This window comes from Lissotriton vulgaris, chromosome 8, assembly GCF_964263255.1.
Source record: "Lissotriton vulgaris chromosome 8, aLisVul1.2, whole genome shotgun sequence".
Taxonomy (NCBI): Eukaryota; Metazoa; Chordata; class Amphibia; order Caudata; family Salamandridae; genus Lissotriton; species Lissotriton vulgaris.
In genome coordinates, this window is record NC_141696.1 from 529,283,992 (window position 1) to 529,301,349 (window position 17,358).

The 17,358-nt window shown below is 47.0% G+C and overlaps 1 protein-coding gene across 3 annotated transcripts in view; it reads right to left on the bottom strand.

The window, feature by feature from the left end:
* Positions 1 to 17,358, bottom strand: part of ATP11A (ATPase phospholipid transporting 11A) — a 941,588-nt gene that overhangs the window by 39,143 nt on the left and 885,087 nt on the right. The window lies entirely within an intron of this gene.

Genomic DNA, 17,358 nt, shown 5'->3' on the forward strand with positions numbered 1-17,358 from the left:
AGAGGCAACTCCTGCTGCACCTGGGCCTGGGGGGATGGGAGATGTAGTGGCCCCCTGGATTTGTATTCCCATTTTCGGCATGGTGTGGCATGTATGCCACACCAGGCAGGAAGGTGCAGTCAGCGCGCTGAGGGCGGCGGTCTGTATTTTAGGCTCTTCTATAAGCATACCAGCAGCCGCTATCAGACCGCTGCAGGACCACCTGCCACAACAGCTATACAACGTGTTTATGAATATGAGATTTTCATCAGGGCAAATACATGCAATCAGAGCACTTACATAGGATGGGGTAATATGTCCCATGAGGTTATACAAAGGTGAGTAGTGCCCAGAAACCAAATAAAAACACTGGGTTGCTATAAAAAGGCAAAGAACTAAATTAATACACTCTCCACAAGATACAAACAGGGTGAAAGCATGTGAATCACGGGTGAGAATACACTTGTACTGACTGAGTAACACTTCCACACTCATGGGCTTCCCTTCATGAGGATTAGTCTGCGCCAATGGGTTTGATTTATACAGGCACCCCCTCTAAGGCATCACAATCCCCTCCAGTAGAAGCAAATGTGTTTCTGACTGTAGGAGAGTAGGGTCTGCTATCCTATGGTCACCCCAAATTTTTGCTTTTTGCTTCACTGGTTTATGACTTAATGTGGCTGTGGGCCTGCTAATCAGACCCACAGCCTGCTGTTCTCTCTCTAAATTACTGCCAATGCACTCTAGGTGCATTACGAATTGGAACTGGTTCACCTTGTTGGCCCCTGTAATAGTGTACCATAGGTACCCAGGGCATAGGTGCATCCAAGGCCTACCAGGGGCTGCAGCATATATTGTGCCACCCCTGGCCTGGCCTCCATATTTGACACAACTGGCTGATCACTCAGCTGGGGTAAGTTGGCGTAATCGCCTCTTACTTAGATATAGTATCCCTATATCTAACCCTAAACTGGACACATATGTTCCTATCAGCCACTCCTATGGAAGGCCTCATCAATCCTGGAGGCAGAGTGCGTGGAAATATGTGAGATGGTGCTCTAGCATGAGCTGAGCCTGTCTGCAAGCTGTCGGGAACCACTCCCTAAGCTGTTCCGGGATATTGCCATACCATATACTCTTAAGTGCATTATAATCCTCGCGGTTATATGCTATCTTTGGTTTGGCTTTATCAAAACATGTTGAGTAAGGTGTCATACGAATTGGAATACTATCCCCTCGACAGTTCTGTCAACGGGGATAGCATTCCACCCTTCTAGAGGGACACGACATGTGTGTAGCCTTAACCCCGGTTAAAGTTAACCAGAGCCTCAGCATCACAAAATGGATGCTGCCACCACAGACACGAGTCTGGCCTCCTGCTGCTGACCGAAACTCGGCAGATGGTGGCCTGGACAAAGGGTTTCCTGCCTTGGGAGGTGCGAGCACCACCCCAGACAAGGTTTTGTGTATTGGGTAGGACAGGGCTGAATAGATTGAGACATGCCCGGGGCACACAAGGTGTCCCCGTGCATAAGCCAGTCCAAACCGGTCCTGGGACTTTCCAGACCCAGGCCTGGCGAGGAGCTGGACAAAGGAAAGGGGGTGTAACCGCCCCGCTTCCTGGTTCCTCCCAGAAGAGGGACCTAGTAGGTGATCCACCCCTCAGATTGGGAATAAGAGTGGGAGCAGTGCCATTGAACAGTGGATCATCCTGAATCAACTTTACACAAAGAAGAAGACTGGACTTCGACATTCTGCTGCTCAGAAGACTGAAGAGAATATCCCTTGTGGCCTAGGAGTGGCCACTCTGTGAACACAGGCACCAACCAGCAACTCGACGTCTGCTTTGCTGCCGCCTCCCGCCGGAGCCCGAGCCCAGAGCCTGACAAGACCCAGACTCCCAGACCTCTCACAGCCCGATCCACAGTCCCTGCAAAGAAGGGACCTGTGGAGGCACCGAGTGACGTGGGACCGGACATCTTGGAAGACACTCGAAAAGCTGACTGCGCAGCATCTGAGGCATCCTCGACGTTGTGCTTTGGGGACTGAGAACCCCCATCACCGAGCAGCCCTTGCACCGAAGATCAGCCCCCCAGCATCTCCACGATCTGCGTGGGGCCCTTTTGCATTGTGCCACTTGACGCGCCATCCCGGCCACTAGCCACGCGGCCAGCGGCCATCTTGGCGACGAAACCGACGAACTACACTGCGGGTCTGGTTGCTCCAGACTTGCCCTCGCTCCTGTAAAAAGGAGCCCCTGCTCCGACCTTGCTGGTCCGAGTAACAAGCATCTTTCATCTTCTGCGTGGCTTGCATTAGCCAAGGCCTGTTTGCTCCGATCAAGTTGCCGACACCGCCAACAGCGAGAAGCCTACGTGGGACAGCTCGTGACCGACTCCTGGACGTCCTCGACCCCCGGTGTCCACGTGGCTGCAGAGAGAAGCTACACGACAACGCCTGTTTGCACCCGACATCGCCTGGTTCCAATCTGGTTCCACGGTAGTCACTGGCTAGTGACTTTGAACATTGTCCCCTCTGCTTTCAGGTCTTCACATCTTCAGATCCACCCTTGGATCCACCGGAACCCTTCACATCGAGTCGCCTGCAGCATCTTCAGCTTCAAACACCATCGACCAGCGTGACGAAACCCGACACTACTTCGACCCTGTGCACCCGCTTCCTGTGGGTGAGGTAACTCAGCTCCGCCAGTGTTCCTACACTGGTACACATCTCAAGGGCCTGTGTCTTAAGTTTCAGCGTTCTAGGTCACTCGGAAGGTTCCAAACTATCTAACTTTGTACTTTTTACGCACCATAGACTTTATATTGGAAAGTGCGTGCACTTTGAACACTGCACCCGAGTCCCGCGGGCCTTTCCCGACTTAGTCACTGCTAGTCTCGAATAGCTCCAGCGATTCCCAGGGCCCTAGGCCTGTTCCCTTTCCGTTTGGTATCTCTTATACCACTTTCTTAGTATATGGTTTAGGTGGCCCCTAGGGCTCATCCATATTGTGCAACTTTTGTGTATTTTAAACTGTCTTGTGTTTAACGCTTGTGCTTCGGTGCTCATAAAGAGTCCAGGGGATACTTTTAGTTAATAAATCAATATATATTTTCAATATATATCTGTGTGGTGTCCTTTCATTTGGTATTCAAGGGGGTTGTGTATGGTAATACAGCTGGCTTCACATGCCTTTCAGAGTTTAGCCTAAGACTGCTTTGTCCACGTTACCACTAGGATAACTGGTCTACAAGGTTGAATTACAACCAATCATCATAAGGGTTGCTTGGCATGGTACTAAGTGATCACTAGAATTAGTGAGCATTATATACCAGGCCAACTTCTCACAATGACTTCCTCGGCTGAATAGTGCCCCATGGTTTACAGACACCCTTATTCTGGATGGGATCCAATTACGCTTGCTTGCTGTTCGTACTCAAGCGTAAATACTATTCTGTAAGTATTAATGTGTTCTCATGAATGATTCACATGCTTTCACTGTGATTGTATCCAGATGATGGCCTATTCATTTAGTTTACTTGACTCTCTATAACAACTCAGTAGCAGGTTTGGGTTCCTTGGGACTATGCAAATGCATTTACTGCCAGGAAACATATTGTCTCATCTATTAGAAGTGCTCTGGCTGCTTTTCCATCCTGATGAAGACCTCCTACTCCTAATGAGACTGCAACGTAATTGACGTTTTAAATAACTAGACCCTCTTGTGTTTTCTCTGAAATAACTGAGTCTAGAGTAATATTGCTTTTATTGTATACAAACTTCAGCGTTGCACGTTTACCAAACTGTGTGATCTTTATTTCAGCACTTCAATCTACTTTGAAATAGATTTAAATAAAAGTAATATTGCTATAACAAAGTAATTTCTGTGCTGGAGAACATGTCGTCTTATTGTGGGACCAATTACAATATACACTGTACCTTTTAGGTCTATCTACTTTAAACAGAATTGCTTTAAAGAGTCCAGTGTGAACCACTGTTTTTTGCAATTTGATTCCGCGACCCTTGCTCCTTGATTGGCACATCCGGATTACCCTTGTTTTATCCTTACATCACACACATAATTGCATGTCTTCTATGTAGTGGTTACTATGTGGTTGCCAGGAATGGATTCAGAGGATAATATAGATTTAGAGCCCACTGTAGCAGGCTCTACCAGCTATTAAAGGCCCGAGCCGAAGGCGGCTGGCCTTTAATGGCTGGTAGACACCGCTATGGTGGGCTCTAAGAACATTCCGCCCCTAGAGGGCAGAATGTTCTAATTTGTAAAACAAAGGCCTCACAGAGCCCGAGAGGGTTGAAATCCCCTTGGGTTCCATGAGGCCTTTGTTGAACTATGGAATGGTGATGCTCCAGGCTTCGAAAGCCTGGAGCACTCATTGTTTTAAATGAAGCACTCAACATTCCAATGTTATAATATATAGATGGCAGTGTGAAAATGGTGTGCTAGAAATGCTAAAAGGATTAACCAGTGCTGATAGTACCAGTACAAAAGCCTAAACATAACTGGCATGTAGTTGCTTTTACATTTATGGACCTTTTAATGCCCTGTCATGAGGTGCCGTTTTGGTGGGCCCAGATTATCATCTAAGAGGCTTGTATTTAATTTTGTGGCGGGCATAATTTCTTAGGTGGGCGAGGAATGTTGATGGAAGTATTTTATAAGGAAGTTTTCTAGGAAACCAGTATGATGGACCTGAAACCTGATGAAACCAGTATGACCGCCCTCCTAGCCGCCAAGGACGACATCCGCACCATCCTTGACCAAGGCCACATGGCTGCCCTCATCATACTAGACCTCTCAGCAGCCTTCAACACCGTCTCCATTGCACACTTCTTGCTATAATTGTGTGTCTTAGACTCCACAATGCCGGCATTCATGGAACTGCCCTTATTTATTTATTTATTTAGCGCAAACCTGATCCCGAAGGATATCAGAGCGCTTTACAATTTGAGGCAAAGGTAACAAATCAGAACATTGACTCCTGAAAGCAGATTAACTCATATCTAGAAACAAATGCTACCCAATCATCATTACTCAGCTTTGAATTGATGCCCGCTATATTCCATGATAAAACAGGGATCAGAATGAACAAATGCTATCTGGATTTCTTTAATCAATGCTTAACCTACAGTGCACCTTGTGGCACTGGCCATTGATTTACCCCCTGACTATATCTGTAGTCCCTGCTTGAGAGTCAACAAGCATAGAATAAATATCCCCTGTCTCTTTGAATTCAACTTCCGTTGGGATCCGCTGAAGATGTCAATAATATCAGCTAGGCCCCTTAACGGTTCGAATCTATTCACATGGACAAAAGGATCCGGGGTGGCTGTCTAAGTACTAGACCTGGTGTACAACTTCACATATTCCTAAAAATGAGTTCAGGAGGGGTGGGAGAGGGATGAAAATTAGCCCAAAGACCTGACCTGAGGTCCTATACTCTGAGCCTTCTGCTTGAATGCAAATCAATGGCATGATCTTCAGCCGATTTCCTATCAACAGCAGGACCATACAAGGTCACCAATTGTCCCTGCTTCTCTTCACTTAGCTACAGGTAGGCTCATAAGATGTGGATGCTCGGGTACAGGGTTGGAGATGGGAGACTGGATCCGCTCCTTCCTCACCGGCCGAACCCAATGAATCGTACTCCTGAGCTTCCTCTCCGAACCCACAGGGATCAGCTGCGGAGTACCCCAAGGATCCTCACTCAGGCCCACCCTCTTCAACGTCTACATCGTTCCTCTCGCCATCATCGTCAGTAGACACGGACTCAGCATAGTATCCTACACAGACAACACCCAGCTCATCCTCTCACTCACCAAAGAACCCAACATCACCAGACACAGCTTCCAGGAAGGAATGAAAGATGTTGCCTCCTGAGTGAGCAGCAGCTGCCTAAAAGGTCAACTCAGAGAAAATGTCCTCAGATTCACCCCTTCCACATGGGACAACACCTGGTGGCCCACCGCCCTCGACAACCCTTCCACACCCACAGACCACGCCCCCAATCTTGGCATCATACTTCACTCCTCTCTTACAATGAACCGAAAGATCAATGATGTATCTTCCACGTGCTTCAACACCCTCTGCATCCTCCGAAAGACCTTCAAATGGATCTCCCCCGAATTCAGAGAGACCGTCACCCACACACACATAACCAGCAGTCTGGACTACTGAAATGCACCCTACGCTGGAATAAACAAATATCTTCTCCTCAAAATCCAGATCATCCAGGACGAAGCAGCCAGACTTGTCCTCGGCGTCTCACGACAACACCACATCACCCAGAACCTACGAGAACTCCACTGGCTCCCTGTCAAAAAGAGAGTGACCTTAAAGCTCCTCACTCACGCCTACAAATCCCTCCACAACACCAGACCCCAACACCTCAACGAAAGAATCTCCTTCTACACATCCAAGAGTAGCCTCCGCTCCGCCGATTTTGCCCTGGCTGAAATCCCACGCATCCGCAGAGCCAAAGCGGGAGGGCGAGCCTATTCCTACATCGCAGCTAAATCCAGACCTGGTTCTTCGGATGAGATGGATCTGCTTGTCCCCCCCCTCCCCACACCCAGCGCCTTGAGACCCTCACGGGTGAGTAGTGCGCTTCACAAATTCTGATTATTAATTGATTGATGGACTTGTCGAGTTAATTTGGAATGCCTTTTTATGGGAATATAACATTACCCATATATCATCAATCTTGTATGATCCCAAATGTGAGAGCATGTAGAGTATTTTGATGGGTGTCCTAAAAGAGTACATGTAAGTTACTCTGGAGGTATGATCTCATGGTTTGACGTTCTTGGGGAAAAAATATGGAAGAAAGGGTTCATTCTGCATTCAGTCACTGGAATGAGTGTTTTTTAGCGGTGGAAGGGAAGCATTCCTGGTTCAAAAATTGTCCCTTTATGGTTAAAGCAAAATAAGACAGAGGAAAAGGAGGTCAATATTGTGAAATCCATAACTGGTGAAAGGGTACGGGGGAAAACAAGTGCGTTCACAAATTGCTTTGGATTTCAACAGGAAGTTGGTTCCTCATTAAATTTTTTAGAATGTTTGAATGATAATCCGGTGTCCTCATTGGTATATAAAGGAAGATCGAAATACAGTAAGCACATAATTAAAATGACAAACGTCATTAGTGTCAGTGTAGTGGCCAAAGATACTAAAATTGCTGAGTTGCCATTCTGAGGGCCATGGCTCTGGGTCAAGATTCGTCCAGTAGAGATCACATTGAGGTGTAAATAGCGTAATATACACTCCACGTATGTTGCATTTTTAATGAAGTTGGCAAAGTGAGTGTTTCCTGTCATTATTTTTCTTCCGGTTTGCTGAAAAGAGTTTGTGAGCGTTGTTATGTAGTCTGTGTCTGAAAACGTATATGTATGTTGACTAGTGTATGTGTACGCGCAACACAATTTTATTTACCCTCTTTTCCAATGTTCTGCACTCTGAAGAAAGTCCCTTTGTAACTTGCATAGTTTTGTAGCTGTTATGCAAGAGTTCTGCTATTTGAGTTATTTCTGGAAGTCACTTGGAGGCCCTGAGAATGTCTTGTTAATAAACCACCTCATTCTGGTTGTGCACCACCTTCTTCAGATTCCACACTGACATTGCTGCAGACTTCCACTATGGCCGAGAAAAATATGAACTAGTTAGGTTAAGCGAGCACAATAATCAACAGGTTAACCTTAGTTGCTCTTCAGCTCCAGATGTCATAACTAGCCACTAGTGTGCTGGAGGACTACACGGACTCAACCATGTATTATACGGGGACAACTGTGAAACCGGAGAGTAGCGAGGGAAATTAGGATGTTCAAGGAGTATTACAGTGCTGGCTCTGAGGGTTCAGTTCTTGACTGAAAGTCCTGCACTCAGCCTTCCCAGAGTTGTGGTGAAGGTGAAGTTAGGTTCAGGAGAATGAACTCTCTCAAGTTGAGGAACAGTTCATTGGAATTACTGGCCGTGATAATCACACTTAGGAGTGGGGTATGTGGTTCTGTGTGTGCTGAACTTTTAGCCGTGGTTATAAAAAAGGATTTGCAGTCACAGATGGATTTGAATTTCATACAGAGGAGCGTCGCCCCACTGCTTTCAGCAGTGTACGTAAAGGAAGAATACAATTAGAATAAAATTAGAATAACTCGTTATTATCATTTTATTTGTTCCTCCTACAGCGCCGTTTCAGGGAAGGTCTGCTCTGCTCTCAGAGCAGGCGGGAGGAGTGGTGGACACTCTGTAAGTGCGCAAAGACTGTTTGGCCAGTCCTCTTGGGCTGACCATACAGTTATGCGCATTTTGCATGTTCTCCATCCAGGCTGCATTACAGCCTCGGGGGAGAACATGCCCAGGTTCCAATTTCCTGGCTGAGTGCCGAACCATGGGATTGCAGCAGAGTGATTGGGCGGGGGAGCCTGGGTGCTTTCTGTTCCGACCCAGCGGAGGGGTGACGCGAAGATACGAAGGAAGAGAAACAAAACACATGAGGAGATGTCTTATTTTTATTTTCTGTACCCCAGTCCTCCTGCCCTCACACCCTCCGCCTCACCACCTTATATCTGTGCCAGCCGCCACTGAAAGATAAGTCATTGCTGAACCATTTGTTAGTCGTAGCGTTTTGAGACGTTGAATTGCAATACAGAGGGGTGTAGCTACATTCAGAGCATGGGTCAAATCATTTTCAAGAACCTGGAATCAGCTATTTTCCCGAGAATTACATGGTGTTAGCGGAGAATTCTACTGTGAAGACATCTGCATATCTAATGCTTAGATTCCTGAAATTGGAGGAGACGACTTTTGCATATTTGATGCTGGACAAGTCACACTGTTTATCAGCCATGTTGCAAAGGATCAGGTAAACGAGGCGATCAGGACAATGGCTGTTATTTGAAAGAAGTTAGGTTCAAGTCACCAAGAGTAGCAAGACAAAAACTAGGACATTTCTCATAAGTGGACCGTTGAGCAAGTGATTTCAAGCTAAGGCAGCCCATATCTGCACTCTCTTCTGTATCTGCATAAGCATACATCTGCATATGCTTAGGTTAGTCCTATAGTTGCATAATAAAGGAGCTACATTTAATTATACTCAAATAGTTATACAAATACATGTATACTCAATTCTAAAATCAGAGAGATAATAAAAATGACTTTCTTTACACTCACGCACCTGATTATGGAAAGAAATGGATGCTAAAACAATATTGAACAATAACCTAGGTCTTGGGAAAAATTTGACAGAAATGAAAAAACCTGGATAAACAGAGGAAAACAACCGCCATTTTATTTATTTTGGGGACCTCCTGCATGCATGTACTCCAGCAGATCGTCAGACGTCTCTTCAGCCAAGTAAAAGCAACATCCACCCCCCATATCAGGAAGACTCATGCCTCAGTCCAGTTACAGAAGTTATGCCTCAGTCCAGTTTCAGAAGACTCATGCCTCAGTCCAGTTACAGAAGACTCATGCCTCAGTCCAATTCTAATCTAGAAGCAGCCCTCGGGTGCAGGCTGTGAGGGAGCACGTCTTCCAGTGTCAGAGCAGAGACGGATCACCAAACCTGGGGCTGCTCAGAAGGGAGAGGACTTCGGATTCTATTACAGGACCGGAGGCTTCAGATTATGCTATCCCTTTCTTTACAGTTTTAAACACAGCAGCCAATAAAAATCTTCAATTAGTTTTAACAAACTACATTGCCCATTAGTCTTTGCAATGGTAACGCCTCCTTGGCCCTCAATAAGAGCCCTAAGTCCAATCCCATCATCCTCTTTCTTTGCTGCTCACAGGAAGAGATAAGTGCCCATCTATTGCTCCACATATGTTAAATGTTTAGTGGATTTAATGAACAGTATATGCTTTTTTTTGCTTGACTTAGACTTTATGGTTGTGTAATACCTTTTGTTAATCTTACCCGCTGCCTTGTTTGCGGTTTTATCTTGCCCGATATTCTACCTTTCAGCTTGGGGAAGTTTTATTTGTTTACAGGGCTTAGTGCGCGTAGTGACGGGACTTTGTCCTGAAATTTCCAGCGTTGCTGGGTCCTGCTTTGTGGCCTTTGTCAAGCGCTCTATTGCCCTGAGTACCGGACCGCGTACCGCAGTCTCCTGAGCCGTTTATCCTTTGGCCGCGTGATCAGCGCTGAAGCGCTCTGGCTCCCCTAATTGCCGAACGGGACGCTTGAGCCGGGTGGTTCACGGCGGGCGTTCACAGCTCAAACGATCCCATTGGGCTGGTTTTGGGCTCACGTTGGGCTGCGCACGTCGGGCTCATGCCAAGAGTCATTAGAGCCCCGTTTTTCTTAGGAGAAATAGTTGGTGGAGGTGATGCCTGAGTGGGCTGCAATTAACACCTTGGCTGCTAGGCGTTTTCCCGCTGTGTGCTGGAAATTGCTGTTTTACTTTATTTATGACGAGCTCAGCTCGTCATCAGCACAGCTCAACTGTGCATCATGACGAGCTGAGCTCGTCATCAGCATCGAAAGGGTTAATATCTGCCTTTTGGAATGAGCACACGCTCCTGGAAAGTTCTTTGGCTCAGACACCTCATTGGGGTTGCAAGAACAGTTGATTACAGCTTTGCTGAAGGTGCATTGTACTAACTTTAGCCATCAGTGGTTGTGTGCTACGGGGCTGCCCCCCGCCCCTTACTCCTTATTGATACTAGAATTATTTTATGCGGAGGGTTTTATAGTGTTTTATCTGATTAGTACACCACAGTCGTTGGAATATAATGGATGACTGAGTGACATATGAAGATGGCACAGAGGAGGTGTATTATGAAGGTCAGCAAGAGACTGTACTTGAGGATACTATTGTGGAGGTCTTGGACGCTTCCGTCCAATCGTCAGTCAATAAGGCTATTGAGAGCACAGTTCCTAACACTGTGCAACAAGCTCTAGCTGCTGCGCTTAAACCCATCACTAAGCAGCTAGAGAGCTTTGCAAAAAGGCATAGTTTCACCAAAGAAAAAAGGAAAACCACTCCACCAACTACAGGCGAATCGCAGGGAAGTTAATGGCCGCATGCCAGCGCTTTAAGCGATCTACCTCCCCCTCCCTCGGGAGAACATGGATATTCTGTTGGCGGCAAAGCAAAGAGTAAACAAAAAGTTTACCCCAATACCGATACAACCAATACCGATACGGACACTACGACTTCGGATGAAGAAAGCAAAGACGGCGGCTCCTGTCGTCCCTGAAAGTGCGCCCAACACCCAGTTCACCTTCATCCCTAGTGACATCGTGCACCCCAGATCCTTCGATTGGTCTCCGGCACCGGAAGTCACTGAATATCTTCATGAGAACCTTCGCAAAGGTTTTGACAAGGAGGTTCGTAATCGCCTCAGGTCCGAATGTCCTCGGCCTGAGGTTCTGGATAATTTGGCAGAGACCCCAGAAATAGACGTTAGTCTTCTCACTTTTCTAAAGAAATTTGCTAAGGATCCCAAGAAGCGGATCAACCGCGCCTGCCGTGGGTGTCAAGATAAACTTCTTGATGTTGTGGGTCCGCTGGCGAAAATTCTAGAAATGGCATTGGTGGCCAAGGAGGCGCCAACCCCAATTGACCCGGACATATTAGCAGGTTGGACCCAGAGGGCCATTTGCCTTTTAGGCAATGCAAATTGCGCCATATACACCAAAAGGCGCAAGTCCTTGCTGATGTCAAAGGACACCAACCTTATGGATCTTGCTGCGGCGGAACCAGGGCCCCTAGCCGAAGGTAATCTCTTCGTGGACCGCTTCGTAAAGGATGTTTCAAAATATGTGGGGACATTCATCTCCCTGGATAAGGCACAGTCAGGTATTAAGCAAGTTTTCCATCAAGGCCTTTTTAACAGGGCTGGACGAGGCAGGAGACGCTCGTCAGGCCGTGGATACACCCAAGGTCCCCCAGAGGTGACTATGTTCGTGGACGAGGAGAATGGGACTCAACAAGAGGGGGCACCTTCTACCCCACTCGTAGACGTTTCAACAGAGGGCTTTTCCACGGCGGTGGAAACAGAGGCGGTTTCCAGGCACAGAATTCCTCAGGTAAGCGTATCAGATGTATCTCTACTTCCATTGGGGGGTCGGACTCAGTCCTTTGTTCACAATTGGCGTATCATAACGCAAGATGCATGGGTAGTTCAGACGGTTCAGGGTTTCCATCTGGAGTTCTACAGCACGCCACGTCAGGGCAGTTTACCCAAACCTCTCCCTTTTTCCCAACTACAGTGCAATTTTATAGACTCCGAAATAGCAGAATTGCTGCAGAAACACGCGATTACGCCTTGCGACGGCAGGCCTCGCGGCTTTTGCAGTAATGTCTTTCTAGTCCAAAAGAAAGGTGGCGGACATAGACTAGTTTTGAATTTGAGGTAGTTCAATCAGTACCTCATTTATCAACATTTCAAAATGGAAGCGATCCCCCTTCTGGTGGATCTACAGAAACATGGGGACTGGATGGTCAGGTTAGATCTCAAAGATGCATACCTGTCCATTCCGATTTTTCCTGCACACCGCCGTTTCCTGCAATTTCAATGGTAAGGTCGGTGGTACGAGTATTCGGTCCTTCCTTTCCGGCTTTTCCTTGGCTCCTTGGTGCTTCACCAAGGTAATGAAGCCGGTTGTGGGCCACCTGCGGGAGCAGGGGGTGCGCATGATTATTTATCTGGACGACATCCTAATCATGGCGCACAGCCCGGAGTTGGTAGCTCAACATCTTCAAATGACAATGTCCCTATTGCATAGTCTGGGTTTTGTGATCAATCACGCCAAATCTGCATTGATTCCGGCGCAGGTTAAGGACTTTCTGGGGTTTGTGATAGACTCCCAGTCGGCACAATTGAGTCTCCCCAAATCGAAGCTGAAGGATCTCAGGAAAAAGATTATGTCACTTCTCAGCAAGCAGCAGGTGTCTCTCTGAGTTACTGCAAGAATAGTGGGCCTATTAGCGTCGTCCATTCAGGCGATCTTCCTGGGACCACTGCAGAGCATTGCAGAGACTGAAAATCCAACATTTACAGAAAGGCCTCTCTTACACAGACTTGGTTCCGTTGACCCAAGAGGTGAGAGAAGAGATGCAGTGGTGGCTGGGCCACGTGGAACGGAAGAGCCATTTTCGGCTCCCAGCCAGAAAATATAATCGAATCCGACGCTACCTGTGGGGTTGAGGGGTGAGCTGCAGAGATATCTCCACAGGCGGTCGATGGTCGCCCCAAGAATTGTCATTACACATAAATTGTCTAGAGCTTCTGACAGGGTCCTTCACGATTTGCACTCTATCCCCCAAGCAGGTTTTGTGTTGCATCCTTCTACGGATGGACAACATCTCAGCGGTGAGATATATAAACAAGTTCGGGGGAACGAGATAGTCTCTTCTAGTAGAGATTGCCAAGGATTTTTGGCATTATTGCCTGAATCGACAGATCTCAGTGATAGAGGAATACATCCAGGGTCAGTCCAATCTAGTGGCGGACTGGAATTCAAGACACCTCAGGAATTACAGCGATTGGAAGCTGAATCCAAGAGTGTTCCAGTGGTTACAGAATCTTTGGGGTCCATGTCAGACAAACTTGTTTGCGTTAAGGTTGACCCGTCAGATTCCCAAATTCTTCTGTTGGAGGCCACACCCAGCGGCGAAAGCGACGGGCACATTCCTGCTCAACTGGTTGGGAGCATTGAATTATGCGCTCCCGCCGTTCCTCTTAATACCCAGGGTTATGTCAAACATTTTCAAGCAACAGGCGGAAGTGATTCTGGTGATGCCCCTGTGGAGGTCGCAGCCATGGTTCCCGGGGTTGCTGGAGATGAGCTGAGACCTTCCCAGGATGCTGCTGTGGTAATGTCCCTACTCCTGGGACCTCACGGGGAACAGTATCTGTTGATCTTAGAGGGGAGGCTGCCCCTGATGGCATAGCGGCTTTCCGGCAACAGTGGGAGATGCCAGGGGTTTCAGAAACTGCTTCAGCATTCATCAAGCAGGCTTAGGTCCCGTCCACTAGAAAACAATACTCTTCAGCCTGGAAGGGCTGGTGGGTTGGTGCCTGGAATGGCACCTGGATGCCGTGGGGGCAGGCCTATCCCATGTTGTAAATTTCCTTTCTGACAAAGCTGCCGAGGGTTTGGCATACTGGTCGGTAAATAATTTTAGATCGGCCATATCGGCGGGACATAGTCAAGTGGATGGGAAACCTGTTGGTATGCAATCGGGCTCACCTGCAGGCTGTTTTTAGAGGCTTTATTAACGGGGAACCTTAGGTGCACTTTTTTCCTTTCGCGAAGCCCTAGATAGGGAGGGAAACACGACTAGACGCTCACCCGGAAGGCCGCCATCTTGAGTGAGCCAAAGTGAGCGCTCTAGTCTCCCCCCCCCAGCACCATAAAAATCGGGCTGACGTGACCAAAGGCAAGCCCGTCTGCGCCCGTCCGGTGCCAGGGGCCATACCCTCTGCTCAAAAATCCACGAGGCATCTTACCTATTCCGCAGCAAAACTCCATGAGATCAGACCCATTGAGAATCAGGTCTGTAGCATTTTTGATATGGAGGCACAAGACCCTCGGTTTTGCTCCCACTGCACATTTTCCCTTGATGCTCCTCAGTTGTGTCAACGCCTTGCACCTTGCAGTCTACCTTCCCCATAGTCCATTTTCACGTTTCTTAGCCTTAACTGTCGGTCACTACCCAAACATAAAAGAGAGATCTTCAATCTCCTTGTTGACGAGCTACCTGACGCCTTATTCATTACTGAGACATGGCTTCACGACAGTTCCGGCTCGGACATCGCTGAAGCTTTGCCTTCCAACTATGCCATTGTTAGGGTCGACAGACCCATCAAAACTGTGGGGGGGGGCGAGGGGGGGCATCGCAATAATTTTCAAGAACAACTTCCAATGCATGCTCGAATCCATCACTATGAGTAATTGTGAGGCAGCGCTTTTCAAACTTGCTCTCCACCCTAAGTTCACCCTCACAGGACTATTGGTCTATCGCCCCCCTGGCCCTGTAAACACTTGGACGTCCCAATTATCAGACTATGTGGCCTCTATTCTTGTGAACTCAGGCAATTTTTTAATTGTAGGAGACATTATTATACCTCTAGTAGACCATAAAAATATTGTAGGTAAAAATGTAACCGCTGATCTTGCGGCTATGAATATTACATTGCATAACGGTGGATCCACGCAGAGATGCGGTCACCTTCTTGACCCTATACTCTTTAACCTTGCCCACTTATACTGTTCTCCTGCACTACCCTTTCACTGGTCGGATCATTTTTTAATCAAATTTAATTTTACTCTCACTAATGTCTTATTACATCCCAGCGTGCCATCAATTGCCAGCAAAAGAGACTGGAAAAAGCTAGATATCGCCTCCCTCAAGAATGCCTTAGACACACATCGTCCTACCGATTTGACCAAGTTGGACGATGTGGAAGTTGCATCTACTAAGACAAACACCTGGCTCTCCGAGGCTATCAACTTCTGCCTTCCCCTTTCCCACAAAAAACTGAAAACACATAATTCACCCGCACTTTAGTTTAACGACCAGCTTAAAGCAGAAAAGTCCAAATGCAAAAAATTAGAATGTATCTGGAGAAAGGATTATTCCCTTACAACAGGTGCTGCTTATAAAAGAGAACTGAAACTTTATCATAAGGCCTGTGCCCTGACCAGGGGTTGTATGACTCAATAACTACTGCCTCAAGCACGACTGCCTGAACCCCGAACTCCTTTTCCACGAAAGTTTTTACAATGATCTAATCGTTACAACTACTTCTTTAAGTACGACTTCCTTTACAACAAATTTTCTTTAATTAGTCTTTTTTTGTGGGGGGGAAATCCCCCCACACCCCCCTTTGTTTTGCTTGATTTGATATTTTTTTCGTCATATTTATTTCATTTTTTTTACAACGCATTTTTAAGATTATACTTTTAATATTAATTTTATGAATTAATTAAAATAATCTTTTTAAGAATTGTCCTAGCTATGACGCCAGTTTGGGTTCATTCGAAACAATGCAAATCTTTTTTTTGTTTTCTTTTCCTTTCGTGGGAGATATTTTGTGATTGGGCAGTGTTGAGTGACGTATCACTCCAACAAAGCCCAATCGTATTGAGCTTTGAGGGGATGGTAGGCGGAAGACAGCGGAGAGAAGTGACGTGGCCGGCAAGTCGTGGTTGCGGACGTTGTGGTTCCGGCTTTCGTTGTTGAGCAGTCTTCGTTGTTCTCCTGAGGAAATATAAATTTTATGGTCAAGTTGTGTTCCCTAGCGAGTACCCCACCGTCTCCATGTACGAGTTAAAGTGCATGTAACTTCCCTCCTGTGCCAGCTATGAAGACGCAAATACATTTGCGTCCAACGTTAACATGTCCTCTTTCAGACCCACCATGAATGGGTTGAATGGTCCGTTCCTAAGTATGCTATGCCAACGTCTTTTTGTAGTACACTCCTACGTTTTTCAGCTCTGGCTGAAGTAGGCCCTGAATCTCTGCCACCGAACCTCTTTTCTGGCTTCTGACTCCGAGAAATCTCTGCCCAGGCAACCCCTGTACTCGTGAACTCTGACTTACTTCCAGCGCGGCCCCTCGCGCTCGGCTCAGCCTGCTGCCTGCCAAGATTGACTATAACCTTCGAGTTATCTGTTTTCCTCCCCGAAAATACATTCCTGCCTGCTAGCTCCAGTAAACATCCTTCCTCAGCTACAGGGCCAAAGGGCCGACCTGTCTCTATGCAACTAATTCAAGTAATTCATAGCTTCTGTTGCCATGCTCCCCTGAAAGGCCCCATGCCCCACGCTTCTCATACAGACACCCAGGCGCTTATACACGCATCCACAGCAAGTATAGAATAGCTTCTGCCCCAGAGACCTTTCCGCCCAGATAGCTTCGTTCCTAAACATCAGATATCAGATATGATAGAAGCACAAGTTGATCTGACATGCCAGACTTCTGTCTCTTTTCCGTCAGTTCAAATGTCAAGTCCCCAGCACCCTCCGACTCCATGTCATGCACACGTCATGCAGCTGCGCGCGCATCCAAGTTTCCGATTTCTGCTGACATTGCAACATTTTCTGTTAGTGCCACCCCTTTGGTGACACCTACCTGTGACGTTTCTAGAACACACTCCTAGTTCACGCCTCTTGATTACGCACATGTACCACGTGTAAATTGTTATCTTGTCTTCTCTCTGCTGTTACGCCTTCTATACTGTTTCCAATGATGCAAAATAAGTATATAAGCTATGTACTGTTAATAAAATGCAGCGCGCTCTATCCCTTCTGACACCCTGTGTGGTGTTCAGAACATGATAACTTGGCCGACCATTCCTTTTTAAGGAATAAAACCCCTAAGAACTCTAACACCACGGACTCTGTTTCC